Source organism: Triticum dicoccoides, chromosome 3A, assembly GCF_002162155.2.
Source record: "Triticum dicoccoides isolate Atlit2015 ecotype Zavitan chromosome 3A, WEW_v2.0, whole genome shotgun sequence".
In the NCBI taxonomy this organism is placed as follows: domain Eukaryota; kingdom Viridiplantae; phylum Streptophyta; class Magnoliopsida; order Poales; family Poaceae; genus Triticum; species Triticum dicoccoides.
In genome coordinates this window covers 300,274,804-300,283,783 of record NC_041384.1, presented here as the reverse complement: position 1 = coordinate 300,283,783, position 8,980 = coordinate 300,274,804, and positions in this window count along the sequence as shown.

Genomic DNA, 8,980 nt, shown 5'->3' with positions numbered 1-8,980 from the left:
TGGCCACCGGCCACCCCTAGCCTCACCGACGCCCCAGGAAGCTCCGCCGGTCCTCCCTCGACCTCCTCGCCGTGTCACGCGACCAGAAGAGCCCCGGAACGCCACCCCCGACGTTTTCCCCTCGCCGGCCGCCGAGGATCTTCTCCGTCGATTCGGCCAATCCGGCGCGCCCCCGAGCCAGCTAACCATCCCTACGGCACCGCTGTGAGCTCCTACGCCTCCCCTCCCTCTTTCCCCCTTCGATTGCGCCCTATAGCCGCCGCCCCACGAGCACCAAAGCCGCCGTCCGCCATGGCCGGTGAGCTCCATGCTCCCGAGCTTCTCCGCCTGCGTTCGTTGCCTCCGGGTGTTCCTGGTGACCCCAGCATCCCATAGAGCCCATCGGCCGCGCCCGCCGTGCCGTGTAACGCCGAAACCGAGCACGCCCGAGCTCCGGCCACCGCTGCCGAGCTCGAGGCCATCGTCTTCGGCCGCCCTAGCTGCTGCTGCTTGCTGAAATGGGCGCGGGTGAGCTCCAGCTCCCCGTAGCCGCTCTCCTCCGTCCATTTGGACGCCGGAGGAGCGAGCCCGCGCCCTCCGCCGCGCCTGTTGCCACCGGCGACGAGCCGCCGGCGGGTTAGGCCCTGCTGACCAGGGGTTTGACCCCCCCTGGGTCGATGACAGGTGGGGCCAGCCCCCCTGTTAATTAGTTAGTTTATTTTAATTTAATTACCCCCCTGCTGACACTGACATGTGGGCCCTAGTGTCTTAATCCTTAATTAAACTAAAATAAACCCCCCCTGACGCTGACCAGTGGGCCCGACCCCCCCTAACCTTTTAATTAAACTAAATAAACCCCTGTTAACCCCCTGTCACTGACGTGTGGGTCCCACACGTCAGGTTTGACCCAGACCAGCCCGTTGACCTGCTGACGTCACTATGACGTCAGGCTGGCGCATTAATTCAATTACTGGATTTATTAATAATCAGGAAATTCCAGAAAATTGTATAAACTTCAATAATTCATAGAAAATTAACCGTAACTCCAAATTAAATAATTTATATATGAAAAATTATCAGAAAAATTCAAGGAATCCATCTGTACCATTTTCATGCATGTTAGAACAACTTATAGCTGCTGTTTAGCACAAATCAATTAAATGGCATTTGAATAATCACATATGGAGTTTAAATTTGAATCTTGTATTCAAACCAACTTCATTTAATCTGTTGGTAGTTGCATTAGCTCAAAATACATTCATTTTGCCATGTCATGATCATGCATCATATTGTGCATTGCATTGATTGTGTTCCCTTCTGTGTTGCCGGTATTTGTCCCCTCTCGATAGACATGCTACCGATGATGTGATCGTTGACACTGATGAAGACTCAATGTTATCTTCAGAAGTGCCAGGCAAGCAAAACCCCCTTGTTCATTCCGATACAATCCTACTCTCTCGCTCCTGCTCTCTTTTACTGCATTAGGACAACAACGATTCATCTGTTACTTGCTGCGGTAGCTGAACCCCTTTATCCTTTGCATGACCTATCATTCCACAGTAAATAGATGAAACCCACTAGTATGAGTAGGAATTGTTTGAGCCCTGTTGTGCCTACTCAATCATGCTTGTTTGTCATGCCTGCTACTGCTTAGAGTTGAGTCAGGTCTGATTCATCGGGGATGAATCAGAGGCGTGTGAACATGTCCTACTGTGTGTGAGCTAAGTGTGTGAACACGATTTGGTAAAGGTAGCGGTGAGAGGCCATGTAGGAGTACATGGTGGGTTGTCTCATTGCAGCCGTCCTCAGGAACTGAGTTCTGTGTTTGTGATCCATGATTCAGCTACTACCATACATTGGGCCCTGAAATATGACCCCGCTCGACTTCTTATTCACCCTAGTCCTCTGTCTAGGAGTTGCAAGTAGTTTTTGGTGTTTGTAGCTTACTGGAGGCCGTGGACAGCGCTGACCGTAGGGGTGGGCTGTGATGCGGTAGGTACGTGGCACGGTGTACCGGATGCCCGTTTGGTATCTCGGGAACCCTGTTCACATCGTTTGGGGCTGTGAGCGAAACTCCGGCCGGATCTCCTCATGGATGGAACCCGAATAGGCGATAAACCTGGACTAGAGACTTGAGTGTTTAGGTAGGTCGTGGTCTACACCCACGTCGGCTTTCGCTTGAAGTCTGCCGAGCACATGTCGTGTGCAGACGCTAAGTGGTGGAAACATGTATGAAGAAGTACACCCCTGCAGGGTTAACATCATCTATTCGAATAGCCATGTCCGCGGAAAAGGACTTCTGGGTTGCTTATATTAGTTCATAGACAAGTGAAAGTGGATACTTTAAAATGCGCAAGATAAGCGTGAGTGCTATGGATGGCGTTCTCGTAGGGAGACGGGATCGGATCCATAGTGGTGTATTGATATGGTGAATATGTGGACTCGTGTGCGCCACCTCAAAAGAGTCGCTTGCAGTCGTAGTTTAGGATAGCCACCGAGTCAAAGCTGGCTTGCTGCAGTTAACCCCACCATCCCTTTGTTGAAAATGATGCATATGTAGTTAGTTCTGATGTAAGTCTTGCTGGGTACATTTGTACTCACGTTTGCCTATTTTATGTTTTTGCAGAGAGACTTCAGTCTCACTAGTAGTTCCACGTGGACTTCGACGTTTAGCTTGTTACCTCAGCTACGATCTTGTGCCCTCGGCAGGATCTGATAGATAGTCAGGCTTCTCGGCCTTTTTCATTTATAGATGTCTGTACCCAGACATGATAGCTTCCGCTTGTGCTTTGACTTGTATGCTCTGATTGTTGGGTCGTGAGACCCATGTTTGTAATATCTCGCTCCTCGGAGCCTATTGATTAAAATACTTGAGTTGTAGAGTCATGTTGTGATGCCATGTTGTATTTGCACATATCGAGCATACTGTGTGTATGTTATTGAAATGCTTGGTATGTGTGGGATCTGACAACCTAGTTGTTTATCCTTGGTAGCCTCTCTTACCGGGAAATGTCTCCTAGTGTTTCCACCGAGCCATGGTAGCTTGCTACTGCTCCGGGACACTTAGGCTGGCCGGCATGTGTCCTTCTTCGTTCCTGTGTCTGTCCCTTCGGGGAAATGTCACGCGATGAATACTGGAGTCCTGTTAGCCCGCTACAGCCCGGTTCACCGGAGTCCTGCTAGCCCAGTGCTACAGCCTGGATTCACTCGCTGATGATCGACACGTTCGATGCTGGGTCATGGATGCCTGTCCCTGTAAGTCTGTGCCACTTTGGGTTTACGACTAGCCATGTCAGCCCGGGCTCCTTATCATATGGATGCTAGCGACACTGTCATATACGTGTGCCAAAAGGCACAAACGGTCCCGGGCAAAGGTAATGCGACACCCGTGGGGATACCGTGCGTGAGGCCGCAAAGTGATATGAGGTGTTACCGGCTAGATCGATGTGGCATTGAGTCGGGGTCCTGACAGCGTTGGTATCAGAGCTTGACTGCCTGTAGGATTACCAAGCCAAACTGGTCGAAGTTGAGTCTAGAAAATTCTTTAGTTATATAAGGGAATTGATTGTGGGATGGAATGTAAGGCTCTTTTTACTCCTTATACCTCATGCCCTTCTGATCTGAGTTATCTTATCTTTCCTGCGGGGATTAAGAACTAGGCTATCTTTTCTTTCTACCAGGATCATGTGTTACTAATCCGTAGACTTATAAGATTTTTGGACTTAAGCCTCTGTTCAGTTTTTACTGCTTCCGTATGTTAATTGTTGATCTCGGAACCTTGATATTGTGCTTCTGAGTGGTTATGCCACCATTTTTGTGATTGTCTCAAATCTTTTTGAGCAATTATAGCCGTTATGCTGTCCGAGTCATCCCAGGTTTCTAAATAGTCCGATGCATTTGCAAATCCCTTCCTTCTGTTTCCGATGTTCCCATGGGCCAGATTAACCACACTAATCGGTGTGTTGAGGTAATTATTGCCTCGACATATATGTTGGAATTATTATTATGACCCTAAGTGCTTAGGGGATCATCTAGTGGTCTAGCCATGATTTGTGTCCTAGTGTGAAGATTCTGGCCTTTATTCTCGGAAGCATCCCGTGATGCTACTTAGTAGTAGGTATTCTATTCCTGGGTTCTGAACCCGAGATTCACTCTACCTACTTCATGTTGATAGTAATTGCTAGTGCCTTTAGGATATTAGTAACCTTTGCGATAGTCCTTGAAGTCCGTGGTATCTTCTTCTTCCAAATACCATGAACTACTTATGGCAGATGTTTATTGGATCAAAAAAAAATCACAATTAGAGTACTCTTGAGGAGTTCTCCATTCATAAATCGTGACTCTGCCAGTTCTACCTTTTTGCATGGGTTATCCGGAAGAAATATGTTGAACTTGGTTCGACATACTAATCTATGCATCCACAACTCAGAAAGTTATATGTTCCTTTGAGTTGTTCTCTTTAGTTGCATTCTGACCCTCGTCTATCAATTGATAGTCAAGAGTATGCGTGCGTTCGTTCATCGATGCCTATGACTCTTGTGGTCTGTCAAGCCATTCTATTCCGGAATGACTAGGAGAAACAAACTCCAGTACCTCTTCCATATCTAGGATTGGGTCAAAGTAGTTGTATTCCGCAGATCAAATGCCAATCCAGCTTTTGGTTCTGCTCTACCTTGGAGTATTACATATTTTATATCGAGATTGTTATAGGAATTGCACACCATCCCATGAACTCTTGGTACAGTGATACTTCTTGCCATCACCGTTCATTCCTCGGCCCTCGTGTTGATACAACCGGAATACCGACAAATGAATTGTGATGTGTGAAATCAATACTGCTAGCAACTCTGTTGCTTGGTAGTTAAAGGATAATAATTTCATTCTTAGTATGTTGGTTTTCGAATCATCCTTCTAAGACTGATCGTGCTACCTAGTCCTTATTTCGGTGCACCCTTCGATTGATGAGTTAGGATCTTGTCAAGTCCTCACTCATTTGATCATATCGTCTTGCCCTCAAAAGCAAGATTGTTCTCGAGCTTAGTAACATACCGGTGGTTCGTGACTTTCCAAATATCTTCTTGGAGGTGTTACCGGGTTGTCACCTGACCGCTATGTTGAGTTCTTGATCAAGTTGGTTTCTTGTGAACCACCTTCTCTCCAAGAATCGGTGTTAGATATCCCTGAGCTAGTTGGTTAAGCTAAACGACAACTTGGAGGGTTGGAAGATAAAAGCTTGCCTGACTTAGTTCGTTCCAAAGGGATATTATTGTGTAGTGTGTGTTGAAGAAAGATGATATCTTCATCGATTGGTCCTTGTGATCAGTTGCTGGACCTATTGTCTTATCAATCCTTTGATTTGAGTGTGGGCTATCGTCAAATCAAGTCGGAACCAACGATGTTCGTAATGTTGTCTTACTCGTGGTTGATCCCTCGAGCATACACCATTATATCCTTTGGGTCTGACCAATGCTATCACCGTGTTCACTTAACTATGGAATTCCTTTTAAAAGGAAACCTAGATGAATTGTTGTTGAGCCCATTGACAACATCCTTGTCTTCTCCATAATTTTGCTGAACATTAAGCTAGTGTTGGAAACTTTTGAAAGCATTTGTTCATGCTAGCTCATGAAGCATATGTTTGGATGAAGGTAGTGACTTCCTTTAATTCATGTGCATCTGATGCAAGTTGCCGCCGTGGATTCGAGAAAGTCAATGTTGCTTTCTTTGGAATCATTCCAAATCAGTCATGCACACGTGCGAAGAATGCTGTGGTTTGAAGACTTGCAACCTTCAATCTATATGTATCCCTAGCACACCAAGCCACTGATTGATTGTTCAAGGAGAAGGAGTTCCTTCATAAGAGCTAATCCGGACTTATGAAAGAACTTCGATACCCTCGTTGATGGTTCCCCCTCCTGAACTCGGTAGTGTTTTATTATAAGACTACCACGTGGTCATGCTTGTCTGGGACAACGTGTTCACATGTTTGTAGCAGAACCAGCTCATGTTTTGGAGCTTGCTATCGTAGTTCATCTCCCGAGAATCCCGCAACGTCATCTCGTCGAATTGTGTTGCAAACTTTCATTTTTCTTCCTAAGACTCGATGAGCCTGGAATATCCTAACACCAACCAGAGCTGAATCTCAGGCAGATATGATGGTTGGAACATTTCCCTAAGAACTATAATATTGGTCTCTCGATAACCGGTAAGGTGGATGTCGTGGCCAACACACCCATCCGGTAGACCTATTATTATAGTATCTTGTTTGAGGAAGTTGGCCACCCCCCCATAGGGATTTCGTAGGATTTACTCCCTAGTTGCCCCTATGGATTTTTGTGTTCCCGAAGTCCAACCTTTTACTTGATGTTTTAGATATCAAACCATATCTATGAATGGGTTATACTAGCACATCAAGGAGAACATTAGAAGCGGAGTGCTAAATGTCTCTCGGTCGATCATCCAGATTTTATTTGCTTGGCCTCGCTAAGGTGAAATCTGAGAAAGTGTTATCCTCCTTCGCATCTGCATCGTCCATCGCTATTTATCATGGTAGTATGTTGTGTTGTCAGCACCCTTGACGCGGTTGTTGATAAAACCTTGATGATTATGGAAATGCTCAAGTTCTTGAGAGCACGCACAAGCACTACGTGTTATCATCATCTCTAACTGGGATTCCTCTTAGTTTCCTCGGCAAATGCTATGACCTTTTCAAACAGTGAATTCACTCTCTTTTGTTGGGTTCTTCCCCAGTTACCAGAATCATTCCCAGCATTTGCATTTTGTTCCTAGCTTGCACCGCCAATTTGCCATTCTACCATGGGTCTCTTCCATTTCCGGTGATAAGCAAAATCATCCATTACGTTGTCTTCAACAAGGTAATCCACATCATCCAAGTCCAACTATGCCATTCTACCGACCCCGCCAATCGATTGCTGTGATTTGCCTTAGGCTGATATAGAGAGTCTTAACGATCTCTATATCAAAGGTAATTCTTTTTGCCACTTAAGATAATAATCTACGAATCACCCCCCTCCAGGATGTTTCGTCGTGGTATCATGGCAACTCAACTCCTCGCTACGTTGACAACCGTTCACCACCTTCTTAGGTGTGGAATCGTTGTCTACCTAGTGAACCTTCGTCATCTGTTCCACTCCATTTCTCTAGAGGTGTGCTTCATCTCTCAGCTCGAGAGATGTTGCTATGTCTCATTCCGTGAGTTAATCCTGAGTTGTTCGATCTTCGAGAAGATCGACCCTTCTAGAGTCTCCTTCTTCCCTCCATGTCATGTTGACAGGATTTCTCAGAGCAAGACTTCAAGACAATAATGGTGTTCAAATCAACGTTCATTTGAAGTGCACCCTGGATCGTGAAGATTATACTAGTTTGCGTTTCCCCTTCATCCTACCCTACGCTTGAATCTCGAGACGAGATTCTTGTTTAGTGGGGGTGAGTTGTCACATCCCTAGTTTCTGGCATTGCTCTAGGCTAGCTTCATGTGTGCTTCATGTCTATATTTTTGAAACTTGAATTGAGGAATATTGGAAGCCTCAAAACCCTAAATAAAAGAGGGGCAAAAACCCTAGAAATCTCATTCATTGCTCCAAAAGGCTCTTCTTAAATGTTTGATAATTTTTGGTAAGGGTTCTGGTCCCAACCAAAATATTGAACATTTTTAAGGATTTATTTTTGGGACTTTGGATTTAATTCATTAGCTATTTGAATTTGAATTATATTCATATAATTAGAATATAATTTCAAATACCCCCTGAAATATTTTATAAGCTTTTGGAAAAGTCCATCTAGCAATATAAAATATTCAGAGGAGCTTTGGCATTGTTTGAATTATTATTTTAATTCAAAACAGTGGCAAAAGAATTAAAAAAAAAGAAAACAGAACTCAAATAGAAATAAAAGAGAGAGAGAGAAGGAAGTACCTGGGCCACTTACCTGTAGCCGGCCCAGCTCCTCCAGCGTGGCCCAGCCCACCTCCTCCCCCTTGTCTTCTTCCTCCCCTCGCACCGAAGCAGCTCGGTGGCGAGCGCCGATGCCGCCTCGGCCACCTCCTGCTTCCACCGAGGCGTTCCCGAGCCTCCCCCTCACGCCACGGAGACGCCCTCGCCCCCTGCACCTCCCCTCTCTCCCCCTGGACCCCATTCCCTCCTCTGTTTCCCTCTCGCGCACAGCACCGAGCGGAGCTCGCCGCCATCGTCGCCGTACCCATGGCCACCGGCCACCCCTAGCCTCACCGACGCCCCAGGAAGCTCCGCCGGTCCTCCCTCGACCTCCTCGCCGTGTCACGCGACCAGAAGAGCCCCGGAACGCCACCCCCGACGTTTTCCCCTCGCCGGCCGCCGAGGATCTTCTCCGTCGATTCGGCCACTCCGGCGCGCCCCCGAGCCAGCTAACCATCCCTACGGCACCGCTGTGAGCTCCTACGCCTCCCCTCCCTCTTTCCCCCTTCGATTGCGCCCTATAGCCGCCGCCCCACGAGCACCGAAGCCGCCGTCCGCCATGGCCGGTGAGCTCCGTGCTCCCGAGCTTCTCCGCCTGCGTTCGTTGCCTCCGGGTGTTCCTGGTGACCCCAGCATCCCGTAGAGCCCATCGGCCGCGCCCGCCGTGCCGTGTAACGCCGAAACTGAGCACGCCCGAGCTCCGGCCACCGCTGCCGAGCTCGAGGCCATCGTCTCCGGCCGCCCTAGCTGCTGCTGCTTGCTGAAATGGGCGCGGGTGAGCTCCAGCTCCCCGTAGCCGCTCTCGTCCGTCCATTTGGACGCCGGAGGAGCGAGCCCACGCCCTCCGCCGCGCCTGTTGCCACCGGCGACGAGCCGCCGGCGGGTTAGGCCCTGCTGACCAGGGGTTTGACCCCCCCTGGGTCGATGACAGGTGGGGCCAGCCCCCCTGTTAATTAGTTAGTTTATTTTAATTTAATTACCCCCCTGCTGACACTGACATGTGGGCCCTAGTGTCTTAATCCTTAATTAAACTAAAATAAACCCCCCCC